This window comes from Hyperolius riggenbachi, chromosome 4 (assembly GCF_040937935.1).
Source record: "Hyperolius riggenbachi isolate aHypRig1 chromosome 4, aHypRig1.pri, whole genome shotgun sequence".
NCBI lineage: Eukaryota > Metazoa > Chordata > Amphibia > Anura > Hyperoliidae > Hyperolius > Hyperolius riggenbachi.
This window is the reverse complement of record NC_090649.1, coordinates 41,928,488-41,941,630: the sequence shown is the minus strand read 5'-3', so window position 1 is coordinate 41,941,630 and position 13,143 is coordinate 41,928,488. Positions and strand designations below refer to the sequence as shown.

Below are 13,143 nucleotides of genomic sequence, written 5' to 3'. Positions count from 1 at the left end.
AAATGCCAAGTCAGCAGCATCTGCTCATCTGGTGTTGTTTTACAACTTTTTGCCTTGTTGTCTTTGCACTCTACTCAGGGCCTTGCTCAAATTTGGAGCGTTCTCTCTAGGCCCTCATTCATTCTACTTTTGTCCTGAGTTTTCTCACAGTAGATGTTGAGATGTTGTGTCAGCTTACCTACAACTTGCTTTCCCAGCACCTAGCAATTAAGAAAACATACTAAAAGTACAGAAAAAAAAGTAGTAACAAACTTAAGTCAAATGAAAGCAACCACTTTTTTTGCTTGCCGGGACTGAAAGGCTTTTTGGTTTGTAACTTTTGTTGGGAAGTACCTCATCTAAAAACAAGTTAAGGGAAAGAGCAACTTCCTTTTTTTCAATCCTCTCAGCTAAATCTCAGGCCGTGTGCAGAGTGCCCTCCTCATACTGCTATGTGAGCACCTTTGGAGTGCAAAGCCTAATACACACCATACCAATGCCTGTCAGATAGATGGGTCGAACAGATGATTTCCGGCAGGTCCGATCTGATTTCCGATCGTTTTTCTGATGGATTTGCATAGTAGTGATCGGAAATCCGAACGGAAATCCGATCGTGTCTGTCGGAAAGGATCTATCGGCCCATCTATCTGATGGGGAATTGCATGGTGTGCACCAGGCATACGAGAATGAGTATCTTTCAGGTGGTTGTTCCTTGTCAAGTGATTGATTGTAAGTCTCTCCTTGACAAAAGGACTGGAGTAAAGCCAACGGAAATCTGGGAAAAGCAGATAAGAAAAGTAGTATAGGAAAGATGAGTAAGATTGTAAGAAGGAGTGTTTTTCTCTTTCTTGGGGTGGTGAAGCACTTTTGCTGAAAAGTTGTTAAAAGAGGTTGTGTGAGTAAAAGTGAAGGGGAAAGCTGAGATGACATTTTCGTTTGTTAGCAAAGGGAGTGGGGAGTGGCATGTGAAAGAGGAAGTGATGGCCTGGTGATGGTTTGTAATCGTTTTGGAGGAGCTCTGCCTAGTAGAAAGTAAAAGGAGAAGCTTTGATCGCCCAACGTGGGGCTCGAACCCACGACCCTGAGATTAAGAGTCTCATGCTCTACCGACTGAGCTAGCCGGGCTTGCTTGCTTGAGCTGAAATGTCAAAAATTGCAAAATGGCGCCAGCCTCACCTTTGCCATCCGCACAGAAGAAGGCAATCTTGTATGGCCTGATTTGGCTGGCCACGTTTTTCAGCACCGAGTAACAGGGCAAGGCATTGGTGGTTCAGTGGTAGAATTCTCGCCTGCCACGCGGGAGTCCCGGGTTCGATTCCCGGCCAATGCAAATGCTAGGATTTTGGCACACCTCCACACTTTGCACTTCTCAAGCTTAAGACATCTCTGCAGGCCAGAAGCCATTTAAGGACATTTGCAAGAGTCACCGTGGCACTTGGCCACAGTGCTGGCTGACAGTCGAGAAGAGGGACCCTAGTACCCAGCAAACATGACTCTAAGACACACAAGTTAAAGCAGCCTTGGGACACTTGCGTGCCCAAAGGCCTTGCATGTCTTCTAGCAGTGCCAGTGACGTGCAGCATCTCTCCCTCTCCAGTACTCACCTATTAGGCTTCTTTTTAACTGTCTAGAAAAGCCTCGGAAATGCCAAGTCAGCAGCATCTGCTCATCTGGTGTTGTTTTACAACTTTTTGCCTTGTTGTCTTTGCACTCTACTCAGGGCCTTGCTCAAATTTGGAGCGTTCTCTCTAGGCCCTCATTCATTCTACTTTTGTCCTGAGTTTTCTCACAGTAGATGTTGAGATGTTGTGTCAGCTTACCTACAACTTGCTTTCCCAGCACCTAGCAATTAAGAAAACATACTAAAAGTACAGAAAAAAAAGTAGTAACAAACTTAAGTCAAATGAAAGCAACCACTTTTTTTGCTTGCCGGGACTGAAAGGCTTTTTGGTTTGTAACTTTTGTTGGGAAGTACCTCATCTAAAAACAAGTTAAGGGAAAGAGCAACTTCCTTTTTTTCAATCCTCTCAGCTAAATCTCAGGCCGTGTGCAGAGTGCCCTCCTCATACTGCTATGTGAGCACCTTTGGAGTGCAAAGCCTAATACACACCATACCAATGCCTGTCAGATAGATGGGTCGAACAGATGATTTCCGGCAGGTCCGATCTGATTTCCGATCGTTTTTCTGATGGATTTGCATAGTAGTGATCGGAAATCCGAACGGAAATCCGATCGTGTCTGTCGGAAAGGATCTATCGGCCCATCTATCTGATGGGGAATTGCATGGTGTGCACCAGGCATACGAGAATGAGTATCTTTCAGGTGGTTGTTCCTTGTCAAGTGATTGATTGTAAGTCTCTCCTTGACAAAAGGACTGGAGTAAAGCCAACGGAAATCTGGGAAAAGCAGATAAGAAAAGTAGTATAGGAAAGATGAGTAAGATTGTAAGAAGGAGTGTTTTTCTCTTTCTTGGGGTGGTGAAGCACTTTTGCTGAAAAGTTGTTAAAAGAGGTTGTGTGAGTAAAAGTGAAGGGGAAAGCTGAGATGACATTTTCGTTTGTTAGCAAAGGGAGTGGGGAGTGGCATGTGAAAGAGGAAGTGATGGCCTGGTGATGGTTTGTAATCGTTTTGGAGGAGCTCTGCCTAGTAGAAAGTAAAAGGAGAAGCTTTGATCGCCCAACGTGGGGCTCGAACCCACGACCCTGAGATTAAGAGTCTCATGCTCTACCGACTGAGCTAGCCGGGCTTGCTTGCTTGAGCTGAAATGTCAAAAATTGCAAAATGGCGCCAGCCTCACCTTTGCCATCCGCACAGAAGAAGGCAATCTTGTATGGCCTGATTTGGCTGGCCACGTTTTTCAGCACCGAGCAACAGGGCAAGGCATTGGTGGTTCAGTGGTAGAATTCTCGCCTGCCACGCGGGAGGCCCGGGTTCGATTCCCGGCCAATGCAAATGCTAGGATTTTGGCACACCTCCACACTTTGCACTTCTCAAGCTTAAGACATCTCTGCAGGCCAGAAGCCATTTAAGGACATTTGCAAGAGTCACCGTGGCACTTGGCCACAGTGCTGGCTGACAGTCGAGAAGAGGGACCCTAGTACCCAGCAAACATGACTCTAAGACACACAAGTTAAAGCAGCCTTTGGACACTTGCGTGCCCAAAGGCCTTGCATGTCTTCTAGCAGTGCCAGTGACGTGCAGCATCTCTCCCTCTCCAGTACTCACCTATTAGGCTTCTTTTTAACTGTCTAGAAAAGCCTCGGAAATGCCAAGTCAGCAGCATCTGCTCATCTGGTGTTGTTTTACAACTTTTTGCCTTGTTGTCTTTGCACTCTACTCAGGGCCTTGCTCAAATTTGGAGCGTTCTCTCTAGGCCCTCATTCATTCTACTTTTGTCCTGAGTTTTCTCACAGTAGATGTTGAGATGTTGTGTCAGCTTACCTACAACTTGCTTTCCCAGCACCTAGCAATTAAGAAAACATACTAAAAGTACAGAAAAAAAAAGTAGTAACAAACTTAAGTCAAATGAAAGCAACCACTTTTTTTGCTTGCCGGGACTGAAAGGCTTTTTGGTTTGTAACTTTTGTTGGGAAGTACCTCATCTAAAAACAAGTTAAGGGAAAGAGCAACTTCCTTTTTTTCAATCCTCTCAGCTAAATCTCAGGCCGTGTGCAGAGTGCCCTCCTCATACTGCTATGTGAGCACCTTTGGAGTGCAAAGCCTAATACACACCATACCAATGCCTGTCAGATAGATGGGTCGAACAGATGATTTCCGGCAGGTCCGATCTGATTTCCGATCGTTTTTCTGATGGATTTGCATAGTAGTGATCGGAAATCCGAACGGAAATCCGATCGTGTCTGTCGGAAAGGATCTATCGGCCCATCTATCTGATGGGGAATTGCATGGTGTGCACCAGGCATACGAGAATGAGTATCTTTCAGGTGGTTGTTCCTTGTCAAGTGATTGATTGTAAGTCTCTCCTTGACAAAAGGACTGGAGTAAAGCCAACGGAAATCTGGGAAAAGCAGATAAGAAAAGTAGTATAGGAAAGATGAGTAAGATTGTAAGAAGGAGTGTTTTTCTCTTTCTTGGAGTGGTGAAGCACTTTTGCTGAAAAGTTGTTAAAAGAGGTTGTGTGAGTAAAAGTGAAGGGGAAAGCTGAGATGACATTTTCGTTTGTTAGCAAAGGGAGTGGGGAGTGGCATGTGAAAGAGGAAGTGATGGCCTGGTGATGGTTTGTAATCGTTTTGGAGGAGCTCTGCCTAGTAGAAAGTAAAAGGAGAAGCTTTGATCGCCCAACATGGGGCTCGAACCCACGACCCTGAGATTAAGAGTCTCATGCTCTACCGACTGAGCTAGCCGGGCTTGCTTGCTTGAGCTGAAATGTCAAAAATTGCAAAATGGCGCCAGCCTCACCTTTGCCATCCGCACAGAAGAAGGCAATCTTGTATGGCCTGATTTGGCTGGCCACGTTTTTCAGCACCGAGCAACAGGGCAAGGCATTGGTGGTTCAGTGGTAGAATTCTCGCCTGCCACGCGGGAGGCCCGGGTTCGATTCCCGGCCAATGCAAATGCTAGGATTTTGGCACACCTCCACACTTTGCACTTCTCAAGCTTAAGACATCTCTGCAGGCCAGAAGCCATTTAAGGACATTTGCAAGAGTCACCGTGGCACTTGGCCACAGTGCTGGCTGACAGTCGAGAAGAGGGACCCTAGTACCCAGCAAACATGACTCTAAGACACACAAGTTAAAGCAGCCTTGGGACACTTGCGTGCCCAAAGGCCTTGCATGTCTTCTAGCAGTGCCAGTGACGTGCAGCATCTCTCCCTCTCCAGTACTCACCTATTAGGCTTCTTTTTAACTGTCTAGAAAAGCCTCGGAAATGCCAAGTCAGCAGCATCTGCTCATCTGGTGTTGTTTTACAACTTTTTGCCTTGTTGTCTTTGCACTCTACTCAGGGCCTTGCTCAAATTTGGAGCGTTCTCTCTAGGCCCTCATTCATTCTACTTTTGTCCTGAGTTTTCTCACAGTAGATGTTGAGATGTTGTGTCAGCTTACCTACAACTTGCTTTCCCAGCACCTAGCAATTAAGAAAACATACTAAAAGTACAGAAAAAAAAGTAGTAACAAACTTAAGTCAAATGAAAGCAACCACTTTTTTTGCTTGCCGGGACTGAAAGGCTTTTTGGTTTGTAACTTTTGTTGGGAAGTACCTCATCTAAAAACAAGTTAAGGGAAAGAGCAACTTCCTTTTTTTCAATCCTCTCAGCTAAATCTCTGGCCGTGTGCAGAGTGCCCTCCTCATACTGCTATGTGAGCACCTTTGGAGTGCAAAGCCTAATACACACCATACCAATGCCTGTCAGATAGATGGGTCGAACAGATGATTTCCGGCAGGTCCGATCTGATTTCCGATCGTTTTTCTGATGGATTTGCATAGTAGTGATCGGAAATCCGAACGGAAATCCGATCGTGTCTGTCGGAAAGGATCTATCGGCCCATCTATCTGATGGGGAATTGCATGGTGTGCACCAGGCATACGAGAATGAGTATCTTTCAGGTGGTTGTTCCTTGTCAAGTGATTGATTGTAAGTCTCTCCTTGACAAAAGGACTGGAGTAAAGCCAACGGAAATCTGGGAAAAGCAGATAAGAAAAGTAGTATAGGAAAGATGAGTAAGATTGTAAGAAGGAGTGTTTTTCTCTTTCTTGGGGTGGTGAAGCACTTTTGCTGAAAAGTTGTTAAAAGAGGTTGTGTGAGTAAAAGTGAAGGGGAAAGCTGAGATGACATTTTCGTTTGTTAGCAAAGGGAGTGGGGAGTGGCATGTGAAAGAGGAAGTGATGGCCTGGTGATGGTTTGTAATCGTTTTGGAGGAGCTCTGCCTAGTAGAAAGTAAAAGGAGAAGCTTTGATCGCCCAACGTGGGGCTCGAACCCACGACCCTGAGATTAAGAGTCTCATGCTCTACCGACTGAGCTAGCCGGGCTTGCTTGCTTGAGCTGAAATGTCAAAAATTGCAAAATGACGCCAGCCTCACCTTTGCCATCCGCACAGAAGAAGGCAATCTTGTATGGCCTGATTTGGCTGGCCACGTTTTTCAGCACCGAGCAACAGGGCAAGGCATTGGTGGTTCAGTGGTAGAATTCTCGCCTGCCACGCGGGAGGCCCGGGTTTGATTCCCGGCCAATGCAAATGCTAGGATTTTGGCACACCTCCACACTTTGCACGTCTCAAGCTTAAGACATCTCTGCAGGCCAGAAGCCATTTAAGGACATTTGCAAGAGTCACCGTGGCACTTGGCCACAGTGCTGGCTGACAGTCGAGAAGAGGGACCCTAGTACCCAGCAAACATGACTCTAAGACACACAAGTTAAAGCAGCCTTGGGACACTTGCGTGCCCAAAGGCCTTGCATGTCTTCTAGCAGTGCCAGTGACGTGCAGCATCTCTCCCTCTCCAGTACTCACCTATTAGGCTTCTTTTTAACTGTCTAGAAAAGCCTCGGAAATGCCAAGTCAGCAGCATCTGCTCATCTGGTGTTGTTTTACAACTTTTTGCCTTGTTGTCTTTGCACTCTACTCAGGGCCTTGCTCAAATTTGGAGCGTTCTCTCTAGGCCCTCATTCATTCTACTTTTGTCCTGAGTTTTCTCACAGTAGATGTTGAGATGTTGTGTCAGCTTACCTACAACTTGCTTTCCCAGCACCTAGCAATTAAGAAAACATACTAAAAGTACAGAAAAAAAGTAGTAACAAACTTAAGTCAAATGAAAGCAACCACTTTTTTTGCTTGCCGGGACTGAAAGGCTTTTTGGTTTGTAACTTTTGTTGGGAAGTACCTCATCTAAAAACAAGTTAAGGGAAAGAGCAACTTCCTTTTTTTCAATCCTCTCAGCTAAATCTCTGGCCGTGTGCAGAGTGCCCTCCTCATACTGCTATGTGAGCACCTTTGGAGTGCAAAGCCTAATACACACCATACCAATGCCTGTCAGATAGATGGGTCGAACAGATGATTTCCGGCAGGTCCGATCTGATTTCCGATCGTTTTTCTGATGGATTTGCATAGTAGTGATCGGAAATCCGAACGGAAATCCGATCGTGTCTGTCGGAAAGGATCTATCGGCCCATCTATCTGATGGGGAATTGCATGGTGTGCACCAGGCATACGAGAATGAGTATCTTTCAGGTGGTTGTTCCTTGTCAAGTGATTGATTGTAAGTCTCTCCTTGACAAAAGGACTGGAGTAAAGCCAACAGAAAGCTGGGAAAAGCAGATAAGAAAAGTAGTATAGGAAAGATGAGTAAGATTGTAAGAAGGAGTGTTTTTCTCTTTCTTGGGGTGGTGAAGCACTTTTGCTGAAAAGTTGTTAAAAGAGGTTGTGTGAGTAAAAGTGAAGGGGAAAGCTGAGATGACATTTTCGTTTGTTAGCAAAGGGAGTGGGGAGTGGCATGTGAAAGAGGAAGTGATGGCCTGGTGATGGTTTGTAATCGTTTTGGAGGAGCTCTGCCTAGTAGAAAGTAAAAGGAGAAGCTTTGATCGCCCAACGTGGGGCTCGAACCCACGACCCTGAGATTAAGAGTCTCATGCTCTACCGACTGAGCTAGCCGGGCTTGTTTGCTTGAGCTGAAATGTCAAAAATTGCAAAATGGCGCCAGCCTCACCTTTGCCATCCGCACAGAAGAAGGCAATCTTGTATGGCCTGATTTGGCTGGCCACGTTTTTCAGCACCGAGCAACAGGGCAAGGCATTGGTGGTTCAGTGGTAGAATTCTCGCCTGCCACGCGGGAGGCCCGGGTTCGATTCCCGGCCAATGCAAATGCTAGGATTTTGGCACACCTCCACACTTTGCACTTCTCAAGCTTAAGACATCTCTGCAGGCCAGAAGCCATTTAAGGACATTTGCAAGAGTCACCGTGGCACTTGGCCACAGTGCTGGCTGACAGTCGAGAAGAGGGACCCTAGTACCCAGCAAACATGACTCTAAGACACACAAGTTAAAGCAGCCTTGGGACACTTGCGTGCCCAAAGGCCTTGCATGTCTTCTAGCAGTGCCAGTGACGTGCAGCATCTCTCCCTCTCCAGTACTCACCTATTAGGCTTCTTTTTAACTGTCTAGAAAAGCCTCGGAAATGCCAAGTCAGCAGCATCTGCTCATCTGGTGTTGTTTTACAACTTTTTGCCTTGTTGTCTTTGCACTCTACTCAGGGCCTTGCTCAAATTTGGAGCGTTCTCTCTAGGCCCTCATTCATTCTACTTTTGTCCTGAGTTTTCTCACAGTAGATGTTGAGATGTTGTGTCAGCTTACCTACAACTTGCTTTCCCAGCACCTAGCAATTAAGAAAACATACTAAAAGTACAGAAAAAAAAGTAGTAACAAACTTAAGTCAAATGAAAGCAACCACTTTTTTTGCTTGCCGGGACTGAAAGGCTTTTTGGTTTGTAACTTTTGTTGGGAAGTACCTCATCTAAAAACAAGTTAAGGGAAAGAGCAACTTCCTTTTTTTCAATCCTCTCAGCTAAATCTCAGGCCGTGTGCAGAGTGCCCTCCTCATACTGCTATGTGAGCACCTTTGGAGTGCAAAGCCTAATACACACCATACCAATGCCTGTCAGATAGATGGGTCGAACAGATGATTTCCGGCAGGTCCGATCTGATTTCCGATCGTTTTTCTGATGGATTTGCATAGTAGTGATCGGAAATCCGAACGGAAATCCGATCGTGTCTGTCGGAAAGGATCTATCGGCCCATCTATCTGATGGGGAATTGCATGGTGTGCACCAGGCATACGAGAATGAGTATCTTTCAGGTGGTTGTTCCTTGTCAAGTGATTGATTGTAAGTCTCTCCTTGACAAAAGGACTGGAGTAAAGCCAACGGAAATCTGGGAAAAGCAGATAAGAAAAGTAGTATAGGAAAGATGAGTAAGATTGTAAGAAGGAGTGTTTTTCTCTTTCTTGGGGTGGTGAAGCACTTTTGCTGAAAAGTTGTTAAAAGAGGTTGTGTGAGTAAAAGTGAAGGGGAAAGCTGAGATGACATTTTCGTTTGTTAGCAAAGGGAGTGGGGAGTGGCATGTGAAAGAGGAAGTGATGGCCTGGTGATGGTTTGTAATCGTTTTGGAGGAGCTCTGCCTAGTAGAAAGTAAAAGGAGAAGCTTTGATCGCCCAACGTGGGGCTCGAACCCACGACCCTGAGATTAAGAGTCTCATGCTCTACCGACTGAGCTAGCCGAGCTTGCTTGCTTGAGCTGAAATGTCAAAAATTGCAAAATGGCGCCAGCCTCACCTTTGCCATCCGCACAGAAGAAGGCAATCTTGTATGGCCTGATTTGGCTGGCCACGTTTTTCAGCACCGAGCAACAGGGCAAGGCATTGGTGGTTCAGTGGTAGAATTCTCGCCTGCCACGTGGGAGGCCTGGGTTCGATTCCCGGCCAATGCAAATGCTAGGATTTTGGCACACCTCCACACTTTGCACTTCTCAAGCTTAAGACATCTCTGCAGGCCAGAAGCCATTTAAGGACATTTGCAAGAGTCACCGTGGCACTTGGCCACAGTGCTGGCTGACAGTCGAGAAGAGGGACCCTAGTACCCAGCAAACATGACTCTAAGACACACAAGTTAAAGCAGCCTTGGGACACTTGCGTGCCCAAAGGCCTTGCATGTCTTCTAGCAGTGCCAGTGACGTGCAGCATCTCTCCCTCTCCAGTACTCACCTATTAGGCTTCTTTTTAACTGTCTAGAAAAGCCTCGGAAATGCCAAGTCAGCAGCATCTGCTCATCTGGTGTTGTTTTACAACTTTTTGCCTTGTTGTCTTTGCACTCTACTCAGGGCCTTGCTCAAATTTGGAGCGTTCTCTCTAGGCCCTCATTCATTCTACTTTTGTCCTGAGTTTTCTCACAGTAGATGTTGAGATGTTGTGTCAGCTTACCTACAACTTGCTTTCCCAGCACCTAGCAATTAAGAAAACATACTAAAAGTACAGAAAAAAAAGTAGTAACAAACTTAAGTCAAATGAAAGCAACCACTTTTTTTGCTTGCCGGGACTGAAAGGCTTTTTGGTTTGTAACTTTTGTTGGGAAGTACCTCATCTAAAAACAAGTTAAGGGAAAGAGCAACTTCCTTTTTTTCAATCCTCTCAGCTAAATCTCAGGCCATGTGCAGAGTGCCCTCCTCATACTGCTATGTGAGCACCTTTGGAGTGCAAAGCCTAATACACACCATACCAATGCCTGTCAGATAGATGGGTCGAACAGATGATTTCCGGCAGGTCCGATCTGATTTCCGATCGTTTTTCTGATGGATTTGCATAGTAGTGATCGGAAATCCGAACGGAAATCCGATCGTGTCTGTCGGAAAGGATCTATCGGCCCATCTATCTGATGGGGAATTGCATGGTGTGCACCAGGCATACGAGAATGAGTATCTTTCAGGTGGTTGTTCCTTGTCAAGTGATTGATTGTAAGTCTCTCCTTGACAAAAGGACTGGAGTAAAGCCAACGGAAATCTGGGAAAAGCAGATAAGAAAAGTAGTATAGGAAAGATGAGTAAGATTGTAAGAAGGAGTGTTTTTCTCTTTCTTGGGGTGGTGAAGCACTTTTGCTGAAAAGTTGTTAAAAGAGGTTGTGTGAGTAAAAGTGAAGGGGAAAGCTGAGATGACATTTTCGTTTGTTAGCAAAGGGAGTGGGGAGTGGCATGTGAAAGAGGAGGTGATGGCCTGGTGATGGTTTGTAATCGTTTTGGAGGAGCTCTGCCTAGTAGAAAGTAAAAGGAGAAGCTTTGATCGCCCAACGTGGGGCTCGAACCCACGACCCTGAGATTAAGAGTCTCATGCTCTACCGACTGAGCTAGCCAGGCTTGCTTGCTTAAGCTGAAATGTCAAAAATTGCAAAATGGCGCCAGCCTCACCTTTGCCATCCGCACAGAAGAAGGCAATCTTGTATGGCCTGATTTGGCTGGCCATGTTTTTCAGCACCGAGCAACAGGGCAAGGCATTGGTGGTTCAGTGGTAGAATTCTCGCCTGCCACGCGGGAGGCCCGGGTTCGATTCCCGGCCAATGCAAATGCTAGGATTTTGGCACACCTCCACACTTTGCACTTCTCAAGCTTAAGACATCTCTGCAGGCCAGAAGCCATTTAAGGACATTTGCAAGAGTCACCGTGGCACTTGGCCACAGTGCTGGCTGACAGTCGAGAAGAGGGACCCTAGTACCCAGCAAACATGACTCTAAGACACACAAGTTAAAGCAGCCTTGGGACACTTGCGTGCCCAAAGGCCTTGCATGTCTTCTAGCAGTGCCAGTGACGTGCAGCATCTCTCCCTCTCCAGTACTCACCTATTAGGCTTCTTTTTAACTGTCTAGAAAAGCCTCGGAAATGCCAAGTCAGCAGCATCTGCTCATCTGGTGTTGTTTTACAACTTTTTGCCTTGTTGTCTTTGCACTCTACTCAGGGCCTTGCTCAAATTTGGAGCGTTCTCTCTAGGCCCTCATTCATTCTACTTTTGTCCTGAGTTTTCTCACAGTAGATGTTGAGATGTTGTGTCAGCTTACCTACAACTTGCTTTCCCAGCACCTAGCAATTAAGAAAACATACTAAAAGTACAGAAAAAAAAGTAGTAACAAACTTAAGTCAAATGAAAGCAACCACTTTTTTTGCTTGCCGGGACTGAAAGGCTTTTTGGTTTGTAACTTTTGTTGGGAAGTACCTCATCTAAAAACAAGTTAAGGGAAAGAGCAACTTCCTTTTTTTCAATCCTCTCAGCTAAATCTCAGGCCGTGTGCAGAGTGCCCTCCTCATACTGCTATGTGAGCACCTTTGGAGTGCAAAGCCTAATACACACCATACCAATGCCTGTCAGATAGATGGGTCGAACAGATGATTTCCGGCAGGTCCGATCTGATTTCCGATCGTTTTTCTGATGGATTTGCATAGTAGTGATCGGAAATCCGAACGGAAATCCGATCGTGTCTGTCGGAAAGGATCTATCGGCCCATCTATCTGATGGGGAATTGCATGGTGTGCACCAGGCATACGAGAATGAGTATCTTTCAGGTGGTTGTTCCTTGTCAAGTGATTGATTGTAAGTCTCTCCTTGACAAAAGGACTGGAGTAAAGCCAACGGAAATCTGGGAAAAGCAGATAAGAAAAGTAGTATAGGAAAGATGAGTAAGATTGTAAGAAGGAGTGTTTTTCTCTTTCTTGGGGTGGTGAAGCACTTTTGCTGAAAAGTTGTTAAAAGAGGTTGTGTGAGTAAAAGTGAAGGGGAAAGCTGAGATGACATTTTCGTTTGTTAGCAAAGGGAGTGGGGAGTGGCATGTGAAAGAGGAAGTGATGGCCTGGTGATGGTTTGTAATCGTTTTGGAGGAGCTCTGCCTAGTAGAAAGTAAAAGGAGAAGCTTTGATCGCCCAACGTGGGGCTCGAACCCACGACCCTGAGATTAAGAGTCTCATGCTCTACCGACTGAGCTAGCCGAGCTTGCTTGCTTGAGCTGAAATGTCAAAAATTGCAAAATGGCGCCAGCCTCACCTTTGCCATCCGCACAGAAGAAGGCAATCTTGTATGGCCTGATTTGGCTGGCCACGTTTTTCAGCACCGAGCAACAGGGCAAGGCATTGGTGGTTCAGTGGTAGAATTCTCGCCTGCCACGTGGGAGGCCTGGGTTCGATTCCCGGCCAATGCAAATGCTAGGATTTTGGCACACCTCCACACTTTGCACTTCTCAAGCTTAAGACATCTCTGCAGGCCAGAAGCCATTTAAGGACATTTGCAAGAGTCACCGTGGCACTTGGCCACAGTGCTGGCTGACAGTCGAGAAGAGGGACCCTAGTACCCAGCAAACATGACTCTAAGACACACAAGTTAAAGCAGCCTTGGGACACTTGCGTGCCCAAAGGCCTTGCATGTCTTCTAGCAGTGCCAGTGACGTGCAGCATCTCTCCCTCTCCAGTACTCACCTATTAGGCTTCTTTTTAACTGTCTAGAAAAGCCTCGGAAATGCCAAGTCAGCAGCATCTGCTCATCTGGTGTTGTTTTACAACTTTTTGCCTTGTTGTCTTTGCACTCTACTCAGGGCCTTGCTCAAATTTGGAGCGTTCTCTCTAGGCCCTCATTCATTCTACTTTTGTCCTGAGTTTTCTCACAGTAGATGTTGAGATGTTGTGTCAGCT

At 46.0% G+C, this 13,143-nt stretch overlaps 12 non-coding genes across 12 annotated transcripts; 6 read left to right on the top strand and 6 right to left on the bottom strand.

The window, feature by feature from the left end:
• Window positions 1-1,031: 1,031 nt before the first annotated feature.
• On the bottom strand, window positions 1,032-1,104 carry TRNAK-CUU (transfer RNA lysine (anticodon CUU)). The gene has a single exon. It is a non-coding gene; the product is annotated as a tRNA-Lys (tRNA).
• A 134-nt stretch (window positions 1,105-1,238) lies between these two features.
• Window positions 1,239-1,309, top strand: TRNAG-GCC (transfer RNA glycine (anticodon GCC)). Its single transcript has one exon. It is a non-coding gene; the product is annotated as a tRNA-Gly (tRNA).
• Window positions 1,310-2,652: 1,343 nt separating this feature from the next.
• On the bottom strand, window positions 2,653-2,725 carry TRNAK-CUU (transfer RNA lysine (anticodon CUU)). Its single transcript has one exon. It is a non-coding gene; the product is annotated as a tRNA-Lys (tRNA).
• Window positions 2,726-2,859: 134 nt separating this feature from the next.
• Window positions 2,860-2,930, top strand: TRNAG-GCC (transfer RNA glycine (anticodon GCC)). The gene has a single exon. It is a non-coding gene; the product is annotated as a tRNA-Gly (tRNA).
• A 1,344-nt stretch (window positions 2,931-4,274) lies between these two features.
• On the bottom strand, window positions 4,275-4,347 carry TRNAK-CUU (transfer RNA lysine (anticodon CUU)). The gene has a single exon. It is a non-coding gene; the product is annotated as a tRNA-Lys (tRNA).
• Window positions 4,348-4,481: 134 nt separating this feature from the next.
• Window positions 4,482-4,552, top strand: TRNAG-GCC (transfer RNA glycine (anticodon GCC)). Its single transcript has one exon. It is a non-coding gene; the product is annotated as a tRNA-Gly (tRNA).
• A 1,343-nt stretch (window positions 4,553-5,895) lies between these two features.
• On the bottom strand, window positions 5,896-5,968 carry TRNAK-CUU (transfer RNA lysine (anticodon CUU)). Its single transcript has one exon. It is a non-coding gene; the product is annotated as a tRNA-Lys (tRNA).
• A 134-nt stretch (window positions 5,969-6,102) lies between these two features.
• TRNAG-GCC (transfer RNA glycine (anticodon GCC)) lies at window positions 6,103-6,173 on the top strand. Its single transcript has one exon. It is a non-coding gene; the product is annotated as a tRNA-Gly (tRNA).
• Window positions 6,174-7,515: 1,342 nt separating this feature from the next.
• TRNAK-CUU (transfer RNA lysine (anticodon CUU)) lies at window positions 7,516-7,588 on the bottom strand. Its single transcript has one exon. It is a non-coding gene; the product is annotated as a tRNA-Lys (tRNA).
• A 134-nt stretch (window positions 7,589-7,722) lies between these two features.
• Window positions 7,723-7,793, top strand: TRNAG-GCC (transfer RNA glycine (anticodon GCC)). The gene has a single exon. It is a non-coding gene; the product is annotated as a tRNA-Gly (tRNA).
• Window positions 7,794-10,757: 2,964 nt separating this feature from the next.
• On the bottom strand, window positions 10,758-10,830 carry TRNAK-CUU (transfer RNA lysine (anticodon CUU)). Its single transcript has one exon. It is a non-coding gene; the product is annotated as a tRNA-Lys (tRNA).
• A 134-nt stretch (window positions 10,831-10,964) lies between these two features.
• On the top strand, window positions 10,965-11,035 carry TRNAG-GCC (transfer RNA glycine (anticodon GCC)). The gene has a single exon. It is a non-coding gene; the product is annotated as a tRNA-Gly (tRNA).
• The last annotated feature ends 2,108 nt before the right edge of the window (window positions 11,036-13,143 follow it).